Source organism: Cervus elaphus, chromosome X (genome assembly GCF_910594005.1).
Source record: "Cervus elaphus chromosome X, mCerEla1.1, whole genome shotgun sequence".
NCBI classification, from domain to species: domain Eukaryota; kingdom Metazoa; phylum Chordata; class Mammalia; order Artiodactyla; family Cervidae; genus Cervus; species Cervus elaphus.
In genome coordinates, this window is record NC_057848.1 from 44,962,236 (window position 1) to 44,989,958 (window position 27,723).

Here is a 27,723-nt window from a genome sequence, read left to right on the forward strand (position 1 = left end):
CCTTTCCTTTTTAAAGACATGGACCACATCTCTCATCCAAATCATCTCACTTAACCCAGGTGTATATCTTAACAGAATTATCTGTTCCATAAAGATTCTGGTACTCTTGTGGTCACAAAGGTAATAAATTGAAAGAGTATGACTCTCTTAAAATTCAGCCTCATTACTTGGAAAACAGCACTTCCATATTTAAAAGATGAAAGCCATTGATCAAAGTGTAAGTTTGTATAGCTAAATGGAATGAGAATGAACTTTGGAGTTTGAGAGGCATGGATCAAAATATTATTTTTACCATTGATTAGTGATGTGATATTTTGTTAGCTATTTTAGTGCTCTGTGTCAGTTTTCTTATGTGTAAAATGGAGATAATTTTATATTCTGTTCTGGTGTGTGTGTAAATATAGCCACATTATGATGTAGATGTTATTATGCCCATTTTACACTCAACAAAATGTGACTATACATATGTTGAGATATACATCTATATTGAGATATATGTATGTAGATATATTATGAGATAGATATGATTTATATCTATCATGAGAAAATAAGTATAAAGAACCTAGAACTGTGATAACACCAATTAATTAATGTAAAAGTTTAGAAATAGAATTAGCAAGGTACCTAGTAAATGTTCAATAAATGATATATTATTTCTCTTGTTATTAAAACACAGGTGGTATTCAACAAACATCTGGGATTTTGAAAGAACATTTCTTACTTCTACCATGACAAATAGAATGTCCTCTGAAATCAATAAGTCCTGATAAATTAAAAAATCACAATAATATTGTCAAAAAGGTATGTTTGTTTTTATTCAAGTCCTAAAAATACAGTTGTGGAGAACAGCTTTTTATTCAGTTATTTATGTTAAAACATTAATTTTTTGGAAAGAACAGAAAAAAGTTGAAAGTTTAAAGCACAACTGAATATTTCCATGGTTTGAATTTATTTTTCCTGATAGGTTGAATATATATTTTCTCATTTCAAGCATTTTTATTTATCTACCTCACATTTCCTGTTTTATATAGCCTCTAATAGTAATGAGGAAGCTAATTAAATTATTTCACATTGGAAGTAATATGTTTAGTCCTTAAATAGAAATATTACTAGCTTTAATGATATATGGAAGTATCCCCAAATCTTCTTGGAGCAAACATTTATTCTTAACTTTTTTTTTTCTAATGTCTTTTAGCTTTCCACCTGAAAGAAAAAAAGAAAAAATACATAGAAATGATTTCTGTAGTGCTGGTTGCTTCTAAGGAACATTTGAGTTTATGAAATTTAACTTTGTTGTAGAAACACTTTACATTTGTCAATGATAGTTTAAAAGAAAATTTTGTTATTTTGAATATGATTTAGGAAGACATTCTGCTGTAATCACAGTCACCAGTTTCCTCAAAAAAAATTTAGGAAAGAAAGAAAAAAAAATCCTTGGATGAATAGAAACAGCTGTCTTATTCAACAAAAGCTGAAACAAAAGCTTTATAAAAAAATTTGCTTGGCATGTTGTAACCCTAGTATTAGGATACATAATGTTTGAATTTCTTTCTTTGTGCATTTTTTGTTCACTTGAAATAATGCATTTGCATGTGAATGGAGGAAAGCAAAATTATATTCCAAGGTTCATGAAAAGAAATTACTGATTGGCTCTTTAATTGGGCAAACACCATCTGAGCCACTTTCCCTATTTTCAGCCTCGACATTAACTGAAACCTTCTCTTCAGTGACAATAATGTTTGTCATATGAAGTTCTAAGTTAGTCTAAATATTGCATCATAATCTATAAAGGAAGAGGCTATTTTAACACTTGGTCCTATCGTCATCCCTCTTTGTAGGACTGACTTAAAAATTATGAAGTAATACAGAGGTTTTCTTTAGTACTGCTGCTCCTTTGTGCAAGATGCCCAGAGCCTTTATGAAGTGGTGGTGGTTCTCATGTTAGTTATAATTTGGTGACATATTCTCTTCTCTCCTTCCTAATGTTCACAGATAGCATATTTGTCTCATATCTTCTTCCTTTAGGGCACAACCTTAAGTAGTTATATTGGCTAAGCAGCTATTAATAGCATAAAGCAATAAAATGGGTCCCATTGGGACTGTAAACAAAAGGCAAGCCCATTCCTCATCTGATGGGGACAACAGATAGGATTATTGACAATATATTATATTATATTTCCATATAGGATTATTGACCCTATATTGATTGATCTACCTTCTAGCTTCTCATGAAAAAGATAGAAGTATTTTTTTGGAAAAAAAAATGTGACATTTCCTACTTTTTCAATGCTCATCCATGGGCTACATGTAACTTGAAAACTGACTGGTTTGTCACCTTCATTTTAGGGGCTTGCTTTGTGTTCTTGGATGATGATGGCTTAATACTATGAATGTATTCCTATCCTTGTAATTTGTATCTTCATTACTTATTCTCTTCATTCAGTTACATATTTCTGAAATATTTACTATGCAAATATATGACTTAGTAGACCTTGGTTACTGTTCTAGGCACTGGAAATGCAGCCTAATTTGGCTCCCTTTCTCAAGGATCTAAGAGTTTACATGTGAGTCAGAAAAGATAAACAGTCACAATACAGCATGATAAATGTCATGAGAGAGGGAGTTATAGTGTTTAATGGTGACATAGAAGACAAATACCCAACTTAGGTAATACGGTTTTAGCTTAGATGAGTAAAATGACTGTATCTCCTTTTAGCAGTTCTGAGAGGGGTTAGTGATTACAGAATGTTCAGTAAACCTGATATGATGGTAGGGGAGAGATTTGTGGGAAGATGGGCCTTTCGGTTCCTTCTAAATAGAGCATCTTTGTCATTTGGCAATTGAAAAAGATGAGGCTTTCATTTTACTCTTTGACGTCTATTGAGTGTTATTTCTAAAGTGAAATGCTCAAGAGTCAATAGACTGTTCCCTTTTTATATTGCTTTGACTAGGTGTCAGCAATTCCAATCGTATCAGATCATTTATTACTCAGAGAAAATCCCTTGACAAACTCAGAGATTAATTTATTGTTGGTGAGCTACTCAGGAGATATTTCTACTTCTTCCCATAATAGAGAGAGATGCTTGCAGTTCAGGTCAGGGTTGTTATTGTGGTTTTGTATGAAATATAAACATCTAAGAGAAGAGAATCAAAGTGAAATCTTGACTTGGTTTCAAATCAAAACCAAATCTCCATGCACTGTAAAAATTCTGGGCTTTCTTTATCATAAGGACAGTTCATGCCGTGAAAAGATAAGAGTACCCAGTAAACAAGTAGCTTTTTTTTTTTTTGTCTTTAATTAATTAATTAATTTATTTTTTCAGTGGGTTTTGTCATACATTGACATGAACCAGCAATAGATTTACACGTATTCCCCATCCCGATTCCCCCTCCCACCCCCCTCTCCACCCGACTCCTTTGGGTCTTCCCAGTGCACCAGGCTCGAGCACTTGTCTCATGCATCCCACCTGGGCTGGTGACCTGTTTCACCATAGATAATATACATGCTGTTCTTTCGCAACATCCCACCCTCATCTTCTCCCACAGAGTTCAAAAGTCTGTTCTGTACTTCTGTGTCTCTTTTTCTGTTTTGCATATAGGGTTGTCGTTACCATCTTTCTAAATTCCATATATATGTGTTAGTATGCTGTAATGTTCTTTATCTTTCTGGCTTACTTCACTCTGTATAATGGGCTCCAGTTTCATCCATCTCATTAGGACTGCTTCAAATGAATTCTTTTTGACGGCTGAGTAATATTCCATGGTGTATATGTACCACAGCTTCCTTATCCATTCATCTGCTGATGGGCATCTAGGTTGCTTCCATGTCCTGGCTATTATAAACAGTGCTGCGATGAACATTGGGGTGCACGTGTCTCTTTCAGATCTGGTTTCCTCAGTGTGTATGCCCAGAAGTGGGATTGCTGGGTCATATGGCAGTTCTATTTCCAGTTTTTTAAGAAATCTCCACACTGTTTTCCATAGTGGCTGTACTAGTTTGCATTCCCACCAACAGTGTAAGAGGGTTCCGTTTTCTCCACATCCTCTCCAGCATTTATTGCTTGTAGACTTTTGGATAGCAGCCATCCTGACTGGCGTGTAATGGTACCTCATTGTGGTTTTGATTTGCATTTCTCTGAAAATGAGTGATGTTGAGCATCTTTTCATGTGTTTGTTAGCCATCTGTATGTCTTCTTTGGAGAAATGTCTGTTTAGTTCTTTGGCCCATTTTTTGATTGGGTCATTTATTTTTCTGGAATTGAGCTGCAGGAGTTGCTTGTATATTTTTGAGATTAATCCTTTGTCTGTTTCTTCATTTGCTATTATTTTCTCCCAATCTGAGGGCTGTCTTTTCACCTTACTTATAGTTTCCTTTGTAGTGCAAAAGCTTTTAAGTTTCATTAGGTCCCATTTGTTTATTTTTGCTTTTATTTCCAATATTCTGGGAGGTGGGTCATAGAGGATCTTGCTGTGATTTATGTCGGAGAGTGTTTTGCCTATGTTCTCCTCTAGGAGTTTTATAGTTTCTGGTCTTACATTTAGATCTTTAATCCATTTTGAGTTTATTTTTGTGTATGGTGTTAGAAAGTGTTCTAGTTTCATTCTTTTACAAGTGGTTGACCAGTTTTCCCAGCACCACTTGTTGAAGAGGTTGTCTTTTTTCCATTGTATATCCTTGCCTCCTTTGTCAAAGATAAGGTGTCCATAAGTTCGTGGATTTATCTCTGGGCTTTCTATTCTGTTCCATTGATCTATATTTCTGTCTTTGTGCCAGTACCATACTGTCTTGATGACTGTGGCTTTGTAGTAGAGTCTGAAGTCAGGCAGGTTGATTCCTCCAGTTCCATTCTTCTTTGTCAAGATTACTTTGGCTATTCGAGGTTTTTTGTATTTCCATACAAATTGTGAAATTCTTTGGTCTAGTTCTGTGAAAAATCCCATTGGTAGCTTGATAGGGATTGCATTGAATCTATAGACTGCTTTGGGTAGAATAGCCATTTTGACAATATTGATTCTTCCAATCCATGAGCATGGTATGTTTCTCCATCTGTTTGTGTCCTCTTTGATTTCTTTCATCAGTGTTTTATAGTTTTCTATGTATATGTCTTTTGTTTCTTTAGGTAGATATATTCCTAAGTATTTTATTCTTTTTGTTGCAATGGTGAATGGTATTGTTTCCTTAATTTCTCTTTCTGTTTTTTCATTGTTAGTATATAGGAATGCAAGGGATTTCTGTGTGTTAATTTTATATCCTGCAACTTTACTATATTCATTGATTAGCTCTAGTAATTTTCTGGAAGAGTCTTTAGGGTTTTCTATGTAGAGGATCATGTCATCTGCAAACAGCGAGAGTTTCACTTCTTCTTTTCCTATCTGGATTCCTTTTATTTCTTTTTCTGCTCTGATTGCTGTGGCCAAAACTTCCAACACTATGTTGAATAGTAGTGGTGAGAGTGGGCACCCTTGTCTTGTTCCTGATTTCAGGGAAATGCTTTCAATTTTTCACCATTGAGGGTGATGCTTGCTGTGGGTTTGTCATATATAGCTTTTATTATGTTGAGGTATGTTCCTTCTATTCCTGCTTTCTGGAGAGTTTTAATCATGAATGGGTGTTGAATTTTGTCAAAGGCTTTCTCTGCATCTATTGAGATAATCATATGGTTTTTATCTTTCAATTTGTTAATGTGGTGTATTACATTGATTGATTTGCAGATATTAAAGAATCCTTGCATTCCTGGGATAAAGCCCACTTGGTCGTGGTGTATGATTTTTTTTAATATGTTGTTGGATTCTGTTTGCTAGAAGTTTGTTAAGGATTTTTGCATCTATGTTCATCAGTGATATTGGCCTGTAGTTTTCTTTTTTTGTGGCATCCTTGTCTGGTTTTGGAATTAGGGTGATGGTGGCCTCATAGAGTGAGTTTGGAAGTTTACCTTCCTCTGCAATTTTCTGTAGCAGATAAAATGGCAAAATGAAAGCAGTTGACTGATGGATGGAAAATGTTGTTTGTCTGCCTTGAGTTGATACTGTATTTTTGGGGAAGTATGGTAATACCTGCCCTGCAAGTAAGAACATGCAAATTTCCTGAAATTGTCCATTTGGCAATGATTTGATAGAACTTCAAGGAAAAGCTAATATTCTGTGCTGACTCATTTTGTGTATATATAAATATTTATTTATAGATCATTGCCTGCTGAAAAAGATACCAAGCTTGAAAGGAAAAGTACAGAAGTTTAGAACAGTGGTCAAAAATTAAGATAAATGTCTAATGTGGACTATAACACAAGTCAAAAGCAGGAAATAATCCAATTTGCAAAACCTTTTATTAAAAAACATTAAAGGTCTAGGTGTAGATGTACCTGTAACCTCCTGTATATGCCTCTTTTTTGCTGAATCATTTCTAAGGAAAACTCCAGAAACTTTGAACAGTAGTATTTGTTGGAGGTTGGAAATGGGATAAATATTTCCATTGCAAGTCAGCAGGAGCTATAGGATGGGCAGAAGGCACAACTTCTCATGGTGTTACATGAACAAAAGCTCTCGGCCTCCATGAAATCCTCTGTAGAGCAGGTTACTTTAATATTTAAGGTCTCCAGCATTTTAAAGTGATCTTTCTTTAAACAAATAAAGTTTTTTTTTCCATTTTCCTACTCTCACCTGCCAGATAAGCTATTTGAAACTTATAGGCAAATTCACTGTTTCCCCTTCTGGGCTTAGTCTCAGCAGCAGTCTGAAGGTATCTGGGAGCCTCCATGTTATCAACATAGACTCTAGAACATGATATTTTAATGTTGTCTCTGCTACTTGTTAGTTGTGTGGCCTTGGACTTGTTGAACTTATTATACCTAGTCATTTTAAAAGTAGTGGAAGTAATGCGTACCTCATTAGGTTGTTGTGAGGTCTGAAATGTTTATGCCGTGAATGTGGGGATGTGGTAAATGTGCAGTTAATATTAAGTCCTTCCTAGGAATCCAATATTGTAAGCATTTTAGACCCAAAGAGGTCAAGTAGAATATAGTTAAAGGGGTAAGCATGCCAACTGGTGACCCTCTCAGCAATACAGGTGGTCCTCTGCTTTGTCTTTCCAGCAGATAAGCCCTGTTCCCTTATGTTCGGCTTTCCTGGAAAGTTGTGAGTTGAGGACTTTTCTTTGTATACAATTTTAAGGTGGTAATTTCCATTATAAGTTTCAGCATGTTCAACGAGTGTGAAAGTATTTTTCACCAGAAACTCGTTTATAATTTACCCTATTGCTTGAGTCTGAGGATTTGTCTATAGGGGGGTGAAGGATACTTGTTTTAAGTTCAGGCTCTACTGAGCTAGGAATCCTCATGCAGAGAAAGCTCCTACTGAGTACAAAGGGAACTTTGCCTAAAAAAGGAACTGTAGGACTCGGCCAACTGTGTATAGATAGTTATTCTTTATTCAAGAGAATATTGAAGATACAGTGATCATAGTTTCCTTCCTACTTTGTCCCCTCAAATGGTGTCAGAAAACATACCTACAGAGATCTGCATTCTCTAAGGGATACAACATTCATCTGGTCTAGTTCAACTAGCACAGACTTTAAAAAATTACAAGAAGCCCTTCTCTGAGAGAGGGAATGATACAGTATATTTGTAAGCCCATAATTTTCACCCTACCAGTGATATAGAATTGATATGATAAAAATGAAGCTATAATTGCTAAATTTTGAATTTAAAAATCATAACTGTGTTGAGAAGGGAATTATAATTTTCTCTGGTTTTTGGTGAAGGAAGGGCAGTAAATAAACCTACTTTTGTCTTCCTGGGGAATATCATGAAATATAATTATAAAATTGACACAGATATGGAGGGAGTGCCCAAGATGGTAGAATAAGAAGACCCTGAGCTTACCTGCTCCCATGGGCATGCCAATATTACAACTATTTATAGAGTAACTATTGGTGAGAATGACTTGAAGACTAGCAGAAAAGATCTATAATTCAAGATATGAAGAAGGAACCATAATGAGAAGGGTAGGAGGGGCAAAGATCCTATATAATGTAGATACATACTCCTAGCTGGTTACTCAAAAATAGGAGGATAATTACAGTTGCAGAGATTCTCCCCAAGGAGTGGGAGGTCTGAGTTCCACATTGGGCTCCCCAACCTAGGGCTCATGCATTGGGAAGACGGGTCTCTGAAAGCCAGCAGGGCTTATTTTTAGGAGAGCTAGAGGACTGTGGGAAATAGAGACCCCACTCTTTAAGGGAGCACAATATCCACAATATACAAAGAACTCATACAATTTGACATAAAAAACAAAACAACCTAATTGAAAAATGGGTAGAGGTCCTGAATAGACATTTTTCTAACAAAGACACGCATATGGCCAATAGACATATGTAAAGATGCTCAACATTGCTAATCATCAGGAAACTGCAAATTAAAACAGAAATATCACCTCACAACTCTCAGAATGGCTCTTATAAAAAAGAAAACAAATAACAAGTATCGGTGAGGATGTAGAGAAATGGAACCCTCCTGAGCTTTTTGTGGGAATATAAATTGGTGAAATCACTGTGGAATATAATATGGAGATTCCTCAAAAATTAAAAATAAAACTACCATATATGCCAGCAATTTCTGTCCTGTTTATTTATCCAGAAAAATGAAAGCAGTAGTTCAAAAAAGGTATATGCAACCCTATATTCATTGAAGCATTATTTGCAGAGGCCAAAATATAGAAGCAACTTAAGTGCCCACCAAGAGATGAATGGATAAAGAAAATGTGTGAGATATATTTATATATACACACATACACAAAGAATGGAATATTAGCCATACAAAGAAAGAAATCTTGATCTTTGTGACAGCATGGAGGAACCTAGAGGGCAGTATGCTAAATGAAGTATGTCAGGTGCAGAGTGATACATATTGTATGGTTTCATTTATATGTGGAATCTAAAAAACAAATGAACAAACTTAACAAAAGAGAAACAGAATGATAGATAAAAACAGGTGGTTGCCAGAGGGAACTGGGTGGGTGGATGAGACAGATAAGTGAGAGTGATTAAGAGGTACAACCTTCTACTTGAAAAAGGTACAGAGGTTGGGACCCTGTACTCTCACTGCAAAGGGCCCAGGTTCAATCTCTAGTCAGGGAACTAAGATCCTGCAAGCCATGCAGAGCAGCCAAAAAAAAATCAGTTATGATATATACAGTGTGAATAATATAGCTAGTAATTAGGTAATATCTGCACGGTGTCAGATTATAAGTAGAATTGTCATGGTTTTCATTTTGAAATACACAGAAGTACTGAATTACTATGTTGTATACGAGGAGCTAACCTAGTGTTGTAATCATTTGAACTTCAAAAACAAACTCAAATAAAAGAGATTAGATTTGTAGTTATAAAAGGTGGGTGTGCTGGGAGGGGAATTGGATCAAGGTAGTTAAAAAGTACAAACTTGTAGTTATAAGTAACTAAGTTATAAGTACTTATAAGTACTAGGGGTCTAATGTCAACATGGTAAATATAAGTAACACTGATATATGTTACATATGATAGTTATTAACAGTAAATCCTGAGTTCTCATCACAAAAATGTTTCCTATTTAATTTTATATCTATATGAGATGAGGTTCATGAAACTTACTGTGATAATCATTTCTTGATGTATGTAAGTCAAATCATAATATTTTACACCTTAAACTTATGCAATACTGTATGTCAATTATATCTAAATACAACTATATGAAAACAAAGATGAGCTAGACTTAAGAAAAAATTAACATAGTTACTATTCAGTCGAGAGTTGGACTATAAAGAAGGCTGAGCGCCGAAGAATTCATGGTTTTGAACTGTGGTGCCGGAGAATACTCTTGAGAGTCTCTTGGGCTGCAGGGAGATCCAACTAGTCCATCCTAAAGGAAATCAGTCCTGACTATTCGTTGGAAGGACTGATGATGAAGCTGAAACTCCAATACTTTGGCCACCTGATGCGAAGAACTGATTCCTTGGAAAAGACCCTGATGCTGGGAAAGATTGAAGACGGGAGGAGAAGGGGATGACAGAGGATGAGATGGTTGGATGGCATCACTGACTCAATGGACATGAGTTTGAGTAAACTCTGGGAGTTGGTGATGGAAAGGGAGGCCTGGTATACTGTAGTGCATGGGATAGCAAAGAGTCAGACACGACAGAGCAACTGAACTGAACTATTCAGTCAACCAAGTACTAAGCATATATTTATCCCTGAGTCAATCCTCCTTCCCCAGAAATAGTATATCTCTAGGGTATAGTAAATATGGCCCCTGCTCTCAAAGTATTTATAGAAGAGTTTGGAAAACATATATATATAATGTATATGCACAGTAAATGGAACAAACTAAATAACATGTAATCCTGAGCACTTGACATTTCAGAAAAATCTTCCTAAGACTTGATACTTATTTCTACCAGTTTTACATAATACTAACTCATTCACAATGGGGTTTAAATGACTGGAATCTGGTTCTTTTCAGATAACAGTGGAAGCAGGAAAAATAGATCACTAAGCATCAGAAACGTAAAGGGGCTTGGAGAGATGTATGTTGGGAAAGGGAATAGTACAAAAACACTAATAATGGGATGCTGGAAACAGCTTTTGCAGAGCAACTTTGCCTCTGGCTGTCTTTCCTGAAATCCATGTGGATACATCCTTGAATAAGCATTAAACTGTACTCTAGAAATGCTAAGTCAAATCTCAATTTTGGCTGTGATTTTTAAAAGTTATTTGTCTATTTTGTCTAGCATATATTTAGGACAGCAATTACATCTTGTTTACTGTTGTATTCTCAGCACCTGATATATATTTAATATCTTTTTAAGGAGCTACTCTTATTTCTGTTTTCTATTAATCTTTTTCATTCTCTTTGTGAGTTATTCCTCTGTTTTGCCCTCAAGTTACAGTGTCCCTAGGTTCTATCTTCAGACCCTTATTTTCTATACACTTTCATTATGTACATTTATTCTTCAGTGATTGCTTTTTTCTTGATATCCAGGCAGTGTTGGGTAGTAACTTCAATTGTAGATGTGGCCTTTGGAATCAAACATAGGTTCAAGTTCAGTTTTACCACTAACTAGCTATGGGACCTTGGAGAAGGAAATGTCAACCCACTCCAGTGTTCTTGCCTGGAGAATCCCAGGGACGGCGGAGCCTGGTGGGTTTCCGTCTATGGGGTCGCACAGAGTCAGATAGGACTGAAGCGACTTAGCAGCAGCAGCAGCAGCTATGGGACCTAGGGCCTAGGAATCCTTAACTTCTTTGATCCTTACCTTAAGGATCAAAGGAGTAAATGATCATACCTAACTCAGTGTTGTGAAGATTAGATGAAATATTAAATATAAATGAAATAGCACAGTGCTGGGAATTTAATGAGTATTCAGTAAAAGCTAGCTGCTTTCACTTTTGTTTGTAAAGCTTTACTGAGATATTATAATTCACCCATTTAGAGCTTAAAGTTCAGTGTTTTGTTGGTAAATTTACAGAGTTATGCAACTGTCACCACAATCCAATTTAACAACAGTTTTATTCTTGCAGAAGCCAGTAGCCATTGGTAGTCATTCCCCATATCCTCCACTCTCAGCCCTAGGAAACCACTACTATTCTCTCTGTCTCTATAGATTTGACTTTTCTAGGATTTTATGTAAATGGAATTATGTACCATAGAATAGTATTTTCAAGGTTCATCCATGTTATAACATGTATTAGCAATTCTTTTTACTGTTGAATATGTCATTGTATCAATATACCACATGTTTGTTATCTACTCATCAGTTGACAGACATGCTGGTTTCCACTTTGTTGCTCTCATGGATAATGCTGCTATGAACATTTGTGTAAAAGTATTTGTGAGGACCTACTTTTTTATTTCCCTTTGGTATATACTTAGGAATAGGTATCTTACTACTTAGTCATATGGTAACTCAATGTGTAACATTTTCAGGAAATACCAAATTAAAATCCATAGTTGCTTCAATATTATACATTCCCACCAGCAATATATTTGCTAACATTTGTCATTGTTTGCTTTTTTTTTTTTTAAATAGCCATCCTAATGGGCATGAAGTGGTATCTCATATTTTGCTTTACATTTCACAAATGACTAATTATTTTGTGCATTTTTATGTGCCTAATGGGTAATTGTGTGTCTTCTTCAGAGATAAGTCAGATCAAATCTTGTGATGTAATAAGAACTCTTAGTTGTTCCTGGTACAGAACTCCTTAAACCCTTGAATTTCTTCAGCAATGATGTGGAATGGAACATCTTACACAGATCTCTTAAATCCCTTGGAAATTTTGGTGTTGTAGGGAATGTCTTGTGTTCAAATCAGGCACCTCTTTGGTGGGCTCCTGGCTAGCTTCCGGATAGGGGCTATCACAAAGACCAAGTCAAAATTAGAAATTTGGAAATTTCCACCTCATCTGCATCCTATGGGGAGAGGAGAGAGGAGGGCTGTATTTAATAATTGATCATGCCTATGTCAGAAAGCCTCCATGCAGTCCCTGAAATACAGAGTTCAGAGAACGTCTGGGTTGATCAATAATATATCCAGATGTTGGAGGGAGATACACCCCAGCTCCATGGGAACAAAAGCTTTTGTACTCAGAAGTTTTCTGGACCTTTTCCTATGTATGGACTTCATCTTGGTTTTCATCTGTATCTTTTATAATATTCTTTGTAATAAGCTGGTAAGCATAAGTAGATGTTTCCCTGAGTTTTGTGAGCTATTTCAACAAATTATTGAACCTAAGCAGTGGGAGGCTGTGGGAACCTCTGACATTGCAGCCAGGTTAGACACCCTTATGGCAGGAAGTGAAGAAGAACTGAAGAGCTTCTTGATGAAAGTGAAAAGGTTGGCTTAAAGCTCAACATTCAGAGAACTAAGATCATGGTATCTGGTCCCATCACTTCATGGCAAATAGATGGGGAAACAGTGGAAACAATGGCTAACTTTATTTTTCTGGGCTCCAAAATCACTGCAGATGGTGATTGCAGCAATGAAATTAAAAGACACTTACTCCTTGGAAGGAAAGTTATGACCAACCTAGACAGCATATTAAAAAGCAGAGACATTACTTTGCTATCAAAGGTCTGTCTAGTCAAGGCTATGGTTTTTCCAGTAGTCATGTATGGATGTGAGAGTTGGACTGTGAAGAAAGCTGAGCGCCGAAGAATTGATACTTTTGAACTGTGGTGTTGGAGAAGACTCTTGAGAGTCCCTTGGACTGCAAGGAGATCCAATCAGTCCATCCTAAAGCATATCAGTCCTGGGTGTTCATTGGAAGGACTGATGTTGAAGCTGAAACTCCAATACTTTGGCCACCTGATGCGAAAAGCTGACTCATTTGAAAAGACCCTGATGCTGCATGGGAAAGATTGAGGGCAGGAGGAGAAGGGTTCGACAGAGGATGAGATGGTTGGATGGTATCACCAACTCGATGGACATGGGTTTGGGTAGACTCCGGGAGTTGGTGATGGACAGGGAGGCCTGGTGTGCTGTGGTTCATGGGTTCGCAAAGAGTCGCGACTGAGTAACTGAACTGAACTGAACTGAGGACTCATAGCTTGTGATTGGCATCTGAAGCAGTACACTCTTGTGAGACTGAGCCGTTAAGACTGCGGAATCTTGCTCTACATCTGGAGTAGTGTTGAATTACATTATAGAACACTCAGTTGGTATCCTGAGGGTTGGAAAACTGGTTGAGGTGGGGGAAAAACCCACACATTTGATGTCTTAAGTGTTGTGAGTGGACAAACAGTTTTCCTTCAGATCTGTTGCCTTTGATTTAATTAGGTTACTTACCTTTTTTATTATTTAAAATTTTCTTTATATATTCTCAATACAACTCTCTTATCAGACATATGATTTGTGAAAATTTCTCTCCATTCTCTGGGTGGTCTTTTCACTTTCTTGGTGGTAGTTTTTGAAATAGAAAAGTGTTTAACTTTCATGTACAATTTTTCTGTTTTTCCTTTTGTCACTTGTGCTTTTGGTGGCATATCTAAAAAATTGTTGCTCAATCCAAGACCATGGCCATTTAGTCCTTTGTTTCCTTTCAAGAATTTTATAGTTCAACTCTTTTTTTTTTAAAATTTTATTAATAATTTATTGTCAGTAAGAAAGACTGGTTAATGATAGTTTTCAGTAAAAACCTTTACAAGACCTTGCACCACAAATATACAGACACTATAAAAATTGTGTCCTGGTGGTTTTGGTTCAACTCTTATCATTCAATCTTTGATCTATTTTGAATTACTTTTTGTTTTTGTTGTGATGTAGGGAGGTCCAACTTCATGGTTTTGCCTGTAGTTATCCATTTATCGTGCTATCACTTATTTAAAAGATTGTTCTTTCTCATTGAATTGTCTTAGCACCCGTGTAAAAAAATCAATAAATCATAAATGTGTGGATTTATGTCTATACTGTCATTTTCATTCCATTGATCTATATGTCTATCCAAGATGTTTTTAAGTTTTCAGTGTATACATTTGGTACTTCTTTGGGTAAATATATAGCCATGTATTTTGGTTTTCTTGCTATCATAAATGTAATTTGCATAATTTCATACTTATTTTCTTAGCTAGTATGTAGTTATTTTAAATTGATTTTGTATCCTGCAGCCTTACTTAGCTCGTTTATTTTAATAGTGTTTTTTAATGGTTTCCTTAGGATTTTCTATGTACAAGGTCATGTTATCCATAAACAGAGTTTTAGTTCTTTCTTTTCAATCTTGATGCCTTAATCTTTTTCATACCTAGTTTCCCTACATAAAGTTTCGAGTACAATGTTGAATAGAAGTGGCATAAGCAGATATCTTTGTATTGTCCCTGACTTTAGGGAAGCATTTCAGTCTTATACCATTAATTATGATGCGACCTGTGACTTTTCATAGATTCCTTTTTTCAGACTGAAGAAGTTGACTTCTGTTCTTAATTTTTGGGTATTCTTCTCATGTAAAGGTACTGGATCTTGTCAAATGCTTTTTATGTAGCTATTGAGATGATGATGTGAGTTTTGCCCTTAATTCTTATAATATGTTATATTATATTGACACTAAAGTTGAAGCCACTGGTCAATCCTCTAATAAATCCCACTTATTCATAAGTTAGAATCTTTTTCACGTGTTGTTGGATTAGCTTTGCTTGTATTGAGAATTTTTATGTGTAGTGTTTTTTTCCTACTATTTTTGTCTCAATATAAGGATGACATAAGCTTCATATAATAAGTTTGAAAAGGTCTTTTCCTTTTGTCTGTTTATGAGTTTGTGAAGGATTGGTGTTTATTCTCCTTTAAATGTTTGGAATTCTTCAATGAAGCCATCTGGTTACTGAACTTTTCACTATTATGGAGATTTTTAAAAAGTTACTGATTGAATCTCTCTGCTTTTTAAGATCTGATCAGATTTTCTATTCCTTTTTGAGTCAGTTTCAGAAGTATCTATCTTTCAGGAATTTGTCCATTTACTGGGTTACTTATTTTTTGTCAAACAGTCATGCATACCATTTTATTATAATCTTTTTTAATTTTGTAAAATACATCTTCTCCCTTTTTTCCATGGTTAGTCTAGGCAAAGGATTTTCAATTTTGTTGATCTTTTCAAGGAATCAGTCTTTGGTTTTATCGATTTTTCTCCGTTATCTTACTATTCTCTTTCATTTATTTCCTCTTTAATCTTTATTATTTCCTTCTGATTTTATTTAGGTTAACTTTGCTTTTATTACTCTACTTTCCTTTGGTGGAAGATTAGATTATTGATTTGAGCCCTCAATGTGCTGTAGCTAACTAACATCAGCTTTACAGAGTCAGTTGTACAAATATATCCAACTTTGCATTTAGTGGTGTCACATTCCTAGTAATATCAGTTTGGGTTGGTGTATTTTTCACCCCAGAAATTGGCAAATGATACAAATCAAGGGTTTATTTTTTGGAGAGCTGTTTTACAAGTATACCACTGATCATGGATGATTTGCTTGAGCCTCTTGTACCTGACAATACAACTGGCTTTATTAGATGGCAGTAGGACTGCCCTTCTAGGTTTCATTGCAATTTTAGAATTTTTTCCAGAGCTTCACGTCAAAGATATTCATACTTATAATTTGTCTATTCTTAGACACTTCTGGAGTTATTAAATACTTCAAATCACAGTCAAATTGTTATCTTCAATTTTAGGATCAGAGTATTTATTTCACTTATTTTTGACCTGTGTTCTGATATTCATTTTCTTTCATTGATATCTGCAGTGTTTGTGGTGATGAAATTTTAGCATGATGAACCTTTTGAAAATGGAAGTGAATGTTCAGAGCATCTTTGGATAAGGGCATTGGCTGAGCTCTCTGGACTTGTAATTATTTTCTCCTGTAGTTTGCTTTTTTTTAAATTTTTTTTTTGCAGTTGAAAATACACAGCAGCTGTCTTCTGGAAAGCATAAAGCAAATACTTAAATCTGACACCTGGCTGTGAATTACAATCAGGTGCAGAATCAGCCTCTGTTCATGTGCCTTGCTTCTACTTTAGTTGGCTAAAAGGATTTTTTATTTTAAAGTTGCTCTTGAGTCATGACCTTTAATGACAAACCTCAGCCCAACATAGATTGATTATAGCTGAGTTACAAAGTGCCCCTACAGCATTCGAAATGAAAATGCTGACCGTGTATGCCTTTAGTGGAGCCAGGCTAGCAGCTGTGGAAGTATTGTAGTTCACAAAAAGGTTAGTGAAACATTTGAAGCTGAAGGCATGATTGCAAATCTCTTAATTATTTAGAGATTCATGGACAGAGAATTCAGTTTCTATTTGGAACTTCTTTCAGAAAGTCAGTTAATTTTTCAAAAGTGATAATGAAATAGAAATTTGCAAATATATTTAAACCCTGGTTTTGCTGTTTGCTAATCATGTGACTTTGAAATTTCTTTAGTTTTTTGAACCTCAGTTTCCTTAACTACATATTAGAAAGTATAATGCATAGCAGTATAATGAAAATCTGCCTTTCAGGGTTATTATAAGGTTTAAATGAAGGCTAAATATATGTATATTCATATGCATCTAGCATCTTATATGTTCCTTTGCCTTTCACTGCTAGTTGTCACTCATCCTTGTCGTTTGCCTGGGACATATTTTTTTTAAATCATTTTTTTTTCTTTCTCTGATTGAAACAATTTCTTGTAAGTGATCAGAATAATTCAACTACTAGAAAAGGTATCTGAGACTTTATTATGATGATTTCTACAATTATTACTTTTTATATGGAAGTCAGGTCTTCCCTGGTAGCCCAGGTGATAAAGAATTTGCTTGCAATGCAGGAGACCCTGATTTGATTCCTAGGTTGGGAAAATCCCCTGGATAAAGAATAGGCTACTTACTCCAGTATTCTTGGGCTTCCCTGGTGGCTCAGATGGTAAAGAATCCACCTGCAACGTTGGAGACCTGGATTTGATCCCTGGGTTGGGAAGATCCCCTGGAGGAGGGCATTGCAACCCACTCCAGTATTCTTGCCTGGAGAATCCCCATGGATAGAGGAGCCTGATGGGCTACAGTCCATGGGCTTGCAAAGAGTTGGACATGACTGAGCGACTAAGCACAGCACATATGAAAGTCAGATTACCTCAGAGAATGTAATTTATTGTACCCTTGCTACATTTAGATACTTTCCTAAGTATTTTATATGTATTATCTCCTTCAGTATTTATGTTCCCAATGATAGGCAGCATTACAATCTTCATTTTAAAGATAAGGATATAGCTTGCCCAAGTCATATAGCTATTAAATTGGGTTAGGCTCAAGATAGAGACTCTCATGCTATGTACCATGTCAGCAAACCAAGACTTGACCATGTTTCTTTGGCTTGGCTCTTCCAGAAAAGGAAGTACTAGGTTCACCAGTCAGTGCTTCCCTATTTAACACAAGTTACCTAACCTGGCTCTAAGACTTCCATTTTCTTCCTGTAAGGAAAGTGACCTTATTTTAACCAATCAGCAAATGCCCAGGGTTAAGTTCCTTATTCAAGTTCCCTGTTCCTAGTCATGCTGGTCTATAAGAATCTAAAGCCTTGTATAGCTCCCCAGAGCTTTTTTCTGTCTGCTAGATTGAAATGCTGCCTGGTTCATAAATCACTGAATAAAATCCTATGAGATCAGTAAATTGCCTATGTAAAATTCTCTTTTAACATAGCTAAATTACATGGAGGAGATGAAATTTTAACCAAGCGGTTTGTCTTCACAGTTTCCAAATATATGGTACTCAATTTGTGGTACAAGGCCCATCACTACTGGCATCACCTGAAGTTTGTTAGAAATGTGTAGTCTTTGGCCCCACCCCACAATATGCATTTTAACTAGGTTCTCAGTGATCATATGTACATTGAAGTTTAAGAACTACTTCTTTAAACCACTCCAATATTCTTGCCTGGAGAATCCCATGGGCAGAGGAACCTGGCAGGCTACAGTCCATGGGGTCGCAAAGAGACACGAGTAAAGTGACTTAGCATGCAGTCCCTACTTGACACTTGCATTTCTCATATAACCATTGAAATGAACAGGAGAATATAACACCAACAATAACACCATACCTAAGAAAATGAAGAAAAGCTTCATATGAGTAAAACCTGAAATGTGTATGAAGAAATAGCGAGGGGAGACTAAATTGAAAACAGGCACTGAGGTCAGTCTGGCAGTTCTTTCTATTGAGATGGAAAAAGATTTACTAGAGTAAACCAAAGGAAAATTTATAGACTATCTGTTGTGTTTTCAGTGAAATTGAAGAAAAACATGAATTCTCTGTTTAGAAACAGGGAAAGACATGTTGAACTATAATCCAGAATCCTTGTCCTCACATTCCTGTGTCTCTATGAGTGAGGGAAATTGTTGTTGTTTAGTAGTTAAGTCGTGTCCAACTCTTAGCCCGCCAGGCTTCTCTGTCCATGGGATTTCCCAGGGAAGAATACTGCAGTAGGTTGCCATTTCCTTCTCCAGAGGGAGATTGAAAAGAAAAAGTATATAAACTGAGCTTGCACCAAGTCTTTTCAATGTAAAGAGAGTTTGGTGTTGTGGTTCCTGTAAATATAGCACTCAGGGAGTCCTCAGAAAAATAGTGCATGGGCTTAGCTTTAATTTTGCTTATAGTTTGAAAGGACTTAGAAATAATGCTCAAGTTAGCAAGGGAAAGATTTCTGTTCATTTAACATTGGATTGTCATTTTAACTCCAAGAAAAAATAAATGTCCACATGGGAAGGTTTATACCCCTGTTAGGAAAGCTAGTGAGGCATCTGCTGTGGATTTCACTGATAGACTGAACTGAGATGAGGTTACCCACTTTCATTCTTTGAGGTCCTTAGGGTCTGCATAGGTCCCTTCCAAAGGGAATGATGTCTCTGCTCATGAGAGTCTCTGTTAGCATTTACCTGAAGCCCTAGACACTCCAGTTGACACAAAAGCAGGAAGTGATTAAGGGGAGGAGAACTCTCTTCTTGTGAAGACAGATGGAATTTCCCAAGGGAAGAGCAGCAAGGGACTGTCGCTGAAACTTTAAAGGGGTTGCGCAGAAGGGGATGGGTATTAAGAAAAGGGATAGCAAAGGGAACTAGACAGAAGGAAATTGTTCACACTGGACATCTTACAAGTTTGGTAAGCCCTTCCATTGTGTGATAGAATGAAATGATCACATCTAATAAATTTACAATTTCTGTAGTTCTCATACTGCTACTATTTTGAGATACACAGGACCCTTAAGCAAAGACCTTGGTATAAAAATCTTTATAGTCTAGTGTGAGTTTGGTATGAGGAAGACTGGGGAAGGGTCATAAACACAGATACGTACAAGTACACAAGTCCTAAGTGTAGTGCTTTATAGATTTGTATGAAATAAACACTTCCATGTAACCAGCAGCCGGGTCAAGTTATAGAACATAACCAGCACTATAGAAGCCTCTTTATTCAGCTCTTGCCACCCTGCCATTACCCTTCCAAAAGATAACCACGCTTCTATAAGCCTATGTTAATTTTGCCAAATTTTGAACTTTAATATGAGTTGAATTATACAGTATGTATGCTTTTGTGACCATTTTCTTTAGCTCAAAGTATAATTTTAAGGTTCATCCATATGATTGAATATTGCTGTTTTTATCCATTTTCATTTCTTTACAATATTTCAATATATGAGCAAACCAGTATATATCATGCATTATACTGTTTTGTATTTTTTGCAGTTTGAGTAGTACTGTTGTGATGCCTCTAATGCATGTCTTGAAGTGTGTATATATTTGCATTTCTGGACTGAATTCACTGGGTTGAAGGGCAAACATGTGGTTAACTTTGTGAGATATTTGCCAGTTCACCTAAGTGAATGTACCAGTTTTTACTCCCACTATCAGCATATGAGAATTCTAGTTACTGTACCTTTTCACTAACATTTGCTATTGCTGCAAAGCAAACTATTACAAACTTAGTGGCTAAAGGTAAGAACAATTTATTGTTGCTTATATCAATACATCTGCAAGTGGTCCCAGGCTCAACTGATGTTAGGTTCTCCTGGATGGCTCTCCTCTAAACAGTGGTTCTGGCTGGAATTGATCCTGTATGGTGGTCTCTTCTGTGTGTGTTTGTTCAGGGACACAAACCAGAGAGTGGGTGAGCAGCAATTATACTGGGGAAACACTGTTCAGAAAATGAAAGTGAAAGTCACTCAGTCCTGTCCAACTCTTTGTGACCCCATGGACTGTCCATGGAATTCTCCAGGCCAGAATACTGGAGTGGGTAGCCTTTCCCTTCTCCAAGGAGTCTTCCCAACCCAGGAATCAAACCGGGATCTCCTGCATTGCAGGAGGATTCTTTACCAGTTGAGTCACAAGGGAAGCCCAAGAACACTGGAGTGGGTAGCCTATCCCTTCTCCAAGGAGGCTTCCCAACCCAGGAATCCAACCGGGGTCTCCTGCATTGCAGGCAGATTCTTTACCAACTGAGCTAATAGAGATGGCAAAAATGCATGTAGGCTAAAAGAAACACTTAGGCCCTAAGACTTAGGTTTGAAAACGTTGCACATTTACTTCTGATTTATTCTATTGGTAAGTCATAAGGTCAAAGCCAAAGATAAGAGTAGAGACAAATTTAACATGAGGAATTAAAAAGTCCCATGGCAAGATCATGGTCACAGTGAGAGATGAAGAATTGACACTATTAATGCAATCTATCACAGCAGTCTTTTTTCCCCTATATTGATCATTTTGGTTGGGATGTTGTGATAACCTACTGTGTTTTTAATTTGTATTTCTCTGATAGCAAATGGAGTTGAGAATTTTTAAAAAATATTTTTATCTACTTGTGCATTATTTTCTTTTGTAAGGGGCTTTCCCACATCCTTTGCCTATTTTAAAACTTGAGTTGTCTACCTTTTTCTCACTGATATATAGAATGTTTAATGAAAACATATTCTGGATAGGAGCCCTTCATCTGATACATTTATTGCCAACATCTCCTCCAACTCTATGGCTTACTTTCTCACTGTTTTAATGTCATCTTTGGATAAACAGAAGTTCTTAAATTTTAATGAAGTGTACTTTATTAACCTTTTTATGTTTAGTGTTTTAACATCCTATTTAAGAAATCTTTGCTTATCTAAAGGAAATGAGGACATTTCCTGTTATTTTTTAGAGCCTTAATTATTTTAATTTCCATATGTAGATCTATAATCCAGCTGAAATTGTTTTCACATGTGAAAGTTTCATTTTTTCCTATATAGATATCCAACTGGTTAAGTCACTTATTGAAAACAAAATGAGTTTCTTACTGCTTTGCAGTGCCACATTTGTGGAAAATCATGAGACCACATTGATGTGAATATGTGTGACAGACAAAATTCTAAAATGGCTCTCCCAGATGCTACACATTAATGATGGGAATTTGTGAATATGATGATATAGCCCTCTCATAATCATGTTGTATTATATGGCACAATGGGCCAAATAGTGTACAGATAAGGAGATCATCTGGGTGGACCTGGGCCTGATTTAATCACAAGCTCTTAAATGCAGCACATTTTCTCCTATTTATGACAAAAGAGAAAGCCAGAAATTTGAAATATCAAAAGTGCTCAACACACTGTTCTGGTTAAATGATAGAAGGGGCCATGCAACGTGGTATGCAGCAAGCCTTGAGGTGGAGGGGACAGCTCGCAGCTGACAGCTAGTAAGGAAATAGGGAATTTAGATCTGCACTTGAAGGAACTGGATTTGTCCAACAACCTGAATGAGTTTGGAAACAAATTATTCCCTATACCTTCAGATGAAATCCCAGTATTAATTTCAGCCTTGCAGGAATGAGCTGAGAAATGAGTTGAGCCCATCTGGACTTCTGACCTCCAGAGCCATGAGATACTAAATGGGTATGTTTTATGATGCTTAGTTTGATATGATTTGTTAGGTAGCAATAGAAAACTTTGCTTCTTGTTTTCTCTTTTTTTGCTCCATAGTTTATTTTGTTATTTTTACCACAGTAACAGTACTGTAATGCTTTAATTGTTATGCCTTTATAGAAAACTCTGACTTCTGAGAGTATATATCATCCTTTTTTGTGCAAGATTATCTTGATTCTTCTTGACCTTGAAATTCTACATAAATTTTAGAATCATTTTATCTGTTTCCAAAATGCAAAACAAACAAAAAATCACAGCCATGATTTTACTTCCAATTACAATGAAGAGAATTGTCCTTAAATTTTGAGTCTGGGGGCGGGGGGGCGGTCCTAGGATGGCAGAGGAATAGGACGGGGAGACCATTTTCTCCCCCACAAATTCATCAAAAGATCATTTGAATGCTGAGCAAATACCACAAAATAACTTTTGAACGCTGGCAGAAGACACCAGGCACCAAGAAAGGCAGCCCATTGTCTTTGAAAGGAGGTAGGACAAAATATAAAAGATAAAAAGAGAGACAAAAGAGTTAGGGTTGGAGAACCATGCTGGGGAGGAAGTCGTAAAAGAGAAGTTTCCAAACACCAGGAAACCCTCTCACTGGCGGGTCTGTGGGGAGTTTTGGAATCTCAGAGGGCAACATAACTGGGAGGAAAAAATAAATGAATAAAACCCACAGATTACGTGTCTGACTGCAACTCCAGACCCTCGCATCTGCCACCAACAAGTGGGGGCTAAACAAAGAGGTAGGGGCAGCATTGTGTAGGGTAAGGACTGGGCCAGAATGCCCTGAGGACAATCTGAGGGAGCTAACATGAGCTAGCAACCCAAACTGTGGGATGGCTAGAGAGAGAAAGAGAAAAAAAAAAAAAGAGGAAGAGCGAGAACTTTCCCGTGAAAAGCTCGACCCTAAGGCACTGCCAGGCCTGCTCACAGAACAAAGGTCTGAGCAAATACCAGAGGAGAGCTAGCTGGCAGTGGACTGACCCATTGCCCGCTGGAGGTAGGGAAGCAGGCGGGCGACAGCCAGAGCCGGAAGGCTAGAGGAAACCTCGGCCTCAGAGGTGGCATCCTCTACCAAACTGGGAACAGGCTCCCAGTTGCTAACCAAGACTTCCTGGGATTCTGGATGGTTGACATCCGCTAGGAAGGCAGCAAAGATCAGCTCCCCAGGGGAGACACACAGCACACCTGAAACAGCGCTCCCGCTGCCACCTGGAAAACCAAGCGGCCGGGACCAGTGAGGTGATAGACACACCGCACCGCCTGGGGAGAATGTGATTGCTAAGTACCTGGTTGCCTGAACTGCTTGGACCTGGGAAGGGCACAAAACACAAGCCCATCTGAGTCTGTGCCTTTGCGGAGTGCCCAAGAACCTGAACCTGAGCAGCTTAGACCTGGGAAGTGCACGCAACCCAGGGCCCACTTTAGACAGTTCTCCTGCAGAGCAACCTGGAGCCTGAGCAGTGTAGACTGGGAAAGCACACACACTGTGAGCGGGGGCAAACCCAGTGTGGCCGAGACACTGCGAGCACTCCCCACAGACACCAGTGATATTTGTTTGCAGTGTTCCTCCCTCCCCACAGCACGACTGAACAAGTGAGCCTAAATAAATGACCACCTTTGCCACCTTCTGTTACGGTGGAAGTTAGTGAAGAGACTTGCAAACAGAAGAAGCCAAAATAAACAAAGAAGACGTAACCAATTTGGAAGTGAAAGGTGCAACAGATTAAAACCCTGTAGTTAGCATGGACTACACTGGAAGGGACCTATAGACCTTGAGAAGAAGTATAAGCTGGAACAAGGAACTATCTGAAACTGAACTGACCCCACACTGCCCTCAACAGCTCCAGAGAAATTCCTAGATATATTTTACTATTATCATTTAAAATTTTTTTTTAATTTTTAAGTTCTCTATTACTTCTTTAATTTTCATTTTTAAAAACTACTCTTACCTTGTAAACAAAAAAACCCCCTACTTTCAAAGCAAATTTCATATATATATATAACTTTTGTGATTTTGTCTTGATTTTTTAATATTTTTGAGATTCTAACCTCTAGATTTTTAATCTATGCTTTTTGGTATTTGTTATCAATTTCGTACCTTTAAGAATCCAATCTTCAGTACCCCTTTTTACTTAGCAGTGTGATTACTGGCTTGATTGCTCTCTCCCCTTTTGACTCTCCTTTTTCTCCCCCGGTCACCTCTATCTCCTCCCTCCCCCTTCTCTTCTCTACTTAACTCTGCGAATCTCTTTGGGTGTTCCAGGCTGTGGAGAACACTTAGGGAACTGACCATTGGCTAGATTGGTCTCTCACCTTTGGCTCCCCCTCCTCTCCCCCGGTCACCTCTATCTCCTTCCTCCCTCTTCTCTTCTCTATCGAACTCTGTGAACCTCTCTGGGTGTTCCAGACTGTGGAGAGCAAATAGGGAATTGATTACTGGCTAGATTGCTCTCTACCCTTTTGATTCCCCCTCTTCTCCTACTGGTCACTCTATCTCCCTCCTCCCTCTTCTACTTTGGCCACCTCATGCGAAGAGTCGACTCATTGGAAAAGACCCTGATGCTGGGAGGGATTGGGGGCAGGAGGAGAAGGGGACAAGAGAGGATGAGATGGCTGGATGGCATCACTGACTCGATGGGCATGAGTTTGAGTAAACTCCGGGAGTTTGCAATGGACAGGGAGGCCTGGCGTGCTGCGATTAATGGGGTTGCAAAGAGTTGGACCCGACTGAGCGACTGAACTGAACTGATGTAGAGAATCACGTCATCTGCAAACAGTGAGAGTTTTACTTCTTTTTCAATCTGGATTCCTTTTTTTTTTCTTTTTCTGCTCTGATTGCTGTGGCCAAAACTTCCAAAACTATGTTGAATAGTAGTGATGAGAGTGGGCACCCTTGTCTTGTTCCTGACTTTAGGGGAAATGCTTTCAGTTTTTCACCATTGAGGATAATGTTTGCTGTGGGTTTGTCATATATAGGTTTAATTATGTTGAGGTATGTTCCTTCTATTCCTACTTTCTGGGGGGTGTTTATCATAAATGGATGTTGAATTTTGTCAAAGGCTTTTTCTGCATCTATTGAGATAATCATATCATTTTTATCTTTCGATTTGTTAATGTGATGTATTACATTGTTTGATTTGCAGATATTAAAGAATCCTTGCATCCTTGGGATAAAGCCCAATTGGTCATGATGTATGATCTTTTTAATATGTTGTTGGATTCTGTTTGCTAGAATTTTGTTAGGGATTTTGCATCTATATTCATCAGTGATATTGGCCTGTAGTTTTCTTTTTTTGTGGCATCTTTGTCTGATTTTGGTATTAGCGTGATGGTGGCCCCATAGAGTGTGTTTGGAAGTTTACATTTCTCTTCAATTTCCTGGAAGAGTTTGAGTAAATAGGTATAAGCTCTTCTCTAAATTTTTTGGTAGAATTCAGCTGTGAAGCCATCTGGTCCTGGACTTTTGTTTGTTGGAAGATTTCTGATTACAGTTCCGACTTCCATGCTTGTGATGGGTCTGTTAAGATCTATTTCTTCCTGATTCAATTTTGGAAAGTTATACTTTTCTAAGAATTTGTCCATTTCTTCCAAGTTGTCCATTTTATTGGCATATAGTTCCTGATAGTAATCTCTTATGATCTTTTGTATTTCTGTGTTGTCTGTTGTGATTTCTCCATTTTCATTTCTAATTTTGTTGATTTGATTCTTCTCCCTTTGTTTCTTGATGAGTCTGGCTAATGGTTTGTTAATTTTATTTATCTTCTCAAAGAACCGGCTTTTAGCTTTGTTGATTTTTGCTGTGGTTTCTTTTGTTTCTTTTGCATTTATTTCTGCCCTAATTTTTAAGATTTCTTTCCTTCTACTAACCCTGGGGTTTTTAATTTCTTCCTTTTTTAGTTGCTTTAGGTGTGCAGTTAGGTTATTTATTTGACTTTTTTCTTGTTCCTTGAGGTAAACCTGTATTGCTATGAATCTTCCCCTTAGCAGTGCTTTTACAGTGTCCCATAGGTTTTTGGTTGTTGTCTGTTCATTTTCATTCATTTCTATGCATATTTTGATTTCTTTTTTTATTTCATCTGTAATTTGTTGGTTTTTAAGAAGCGTGATGTTTAGCCTCCATATGTTGGAATTTTTAATAGTTTTTTTTTCCCTGTAATTGACATCTAATCTTACTGCATTGTGGTCAGAAAAGATGCTTGGAATGATTTCAGTTTTTTGAATTTACCAAGGCTAAATTTATGGCCCAGGATGTGATCTATACTGGAGAAGTTTCCGTGTGCACTTGAGAAAAAGGTGAAATTCATTGTTTTGGAGTGAAATGTCCTACAAATATCAATTAGGTCTCACTGGTCCATTGTATCATTTAAAGATTGTGTTTCCTTGTTAATTTTCTGTTTAGTTGATCTATCCATAGGTGTGAGTGGGGTATTAAAGTCTCCCACTATTATTGTGTTTTTGTTAATTTCCCCTTTCATACTTGTTAGCATTTACCTTACATATTGCCGTGCTCCTATGTTGGGTTCATATATATTTATAATTGTTATATCTTCTTCTTGGATTGATCCTTTGATCATTATGTAGTGTCTTTCTTTGTTTCTTTTCACAGCCTTTATTTTAAAGTGTATTTTACCTGATTTGAGTATTGCTACTCCTGCTCTCTTTTGGTCTCCATTTGTGTGAAATATCATTTTCTAGCCCCTCACTTTCAGTCTGTATGTGTCCCTTGTTTTGAGGTGGGTCTCTTGTAGACAGCACATATAGGGGTCTTGTTTTTGTATCCATTCAGCCAGTCTTTGTCTTTTGTTTGGGCCATTCAACCCATTTACATTAAAGGTAGTCATTGATAAGCATGGTCCCATTACCATTTACTTTGTTGTTTTGGGTTCAAGTTTAAACACCCTTTCTGTGTTTCCTATCTAGAGAAGATCCTTTAGCATTTGTTGAAGAGCTGGTTTGATGGTGCTGAATTCTCTCAACTTTTGCTTGTCTGTAAAGCTTTTGATTTCTCCTTCATATTTGAATGAGATCCTTGCTGGGTACAGTAATCTGGGTTGTGGGTTGTAGGTTTTTCTCTTTCATCACTTTAAGTGTTTCCTGCCATTCCCTTGTGGCCTGAAGAGTTTCTATTGAAACATCAGCTGCTATCCTTATGGGAATCCCCTTGTGTGTTATTTGTTGTTTTTCCCTTGCTTCTTTTAATATTTGTTCTTTGTGTTTGATCTTTGTTAATTTGATTAATATGTGTGTTGGGGTGTTTTGCTTTGGGTTTTTCCTATTTGGGATTCTCTGGCTTTCTTGGACTTGGGTGA

General features: G+C 37.1%; 1 long non-coding RNA gene across 1 annotated transcript in view; it reads left to right on the top strand.

The window, feature by feature from the left end:
- The first annotated feature begins 682 nt into the window (after positions 1-682).
- The window catches only part of LOC122689454, a 176,562-nt gene continuing 149,521 nt past the window's right edge, over positions 683-27,723 (top strand). Inside the window, exon 1 of the long non-coding RNA XR_006339816.1 lies at positions 683-801. This is a non-coding gene — a long non-coding RNA (uncharacterized LOC122689454). The remainder of the gene's footprint in view (positions 802-27,723) is intronic.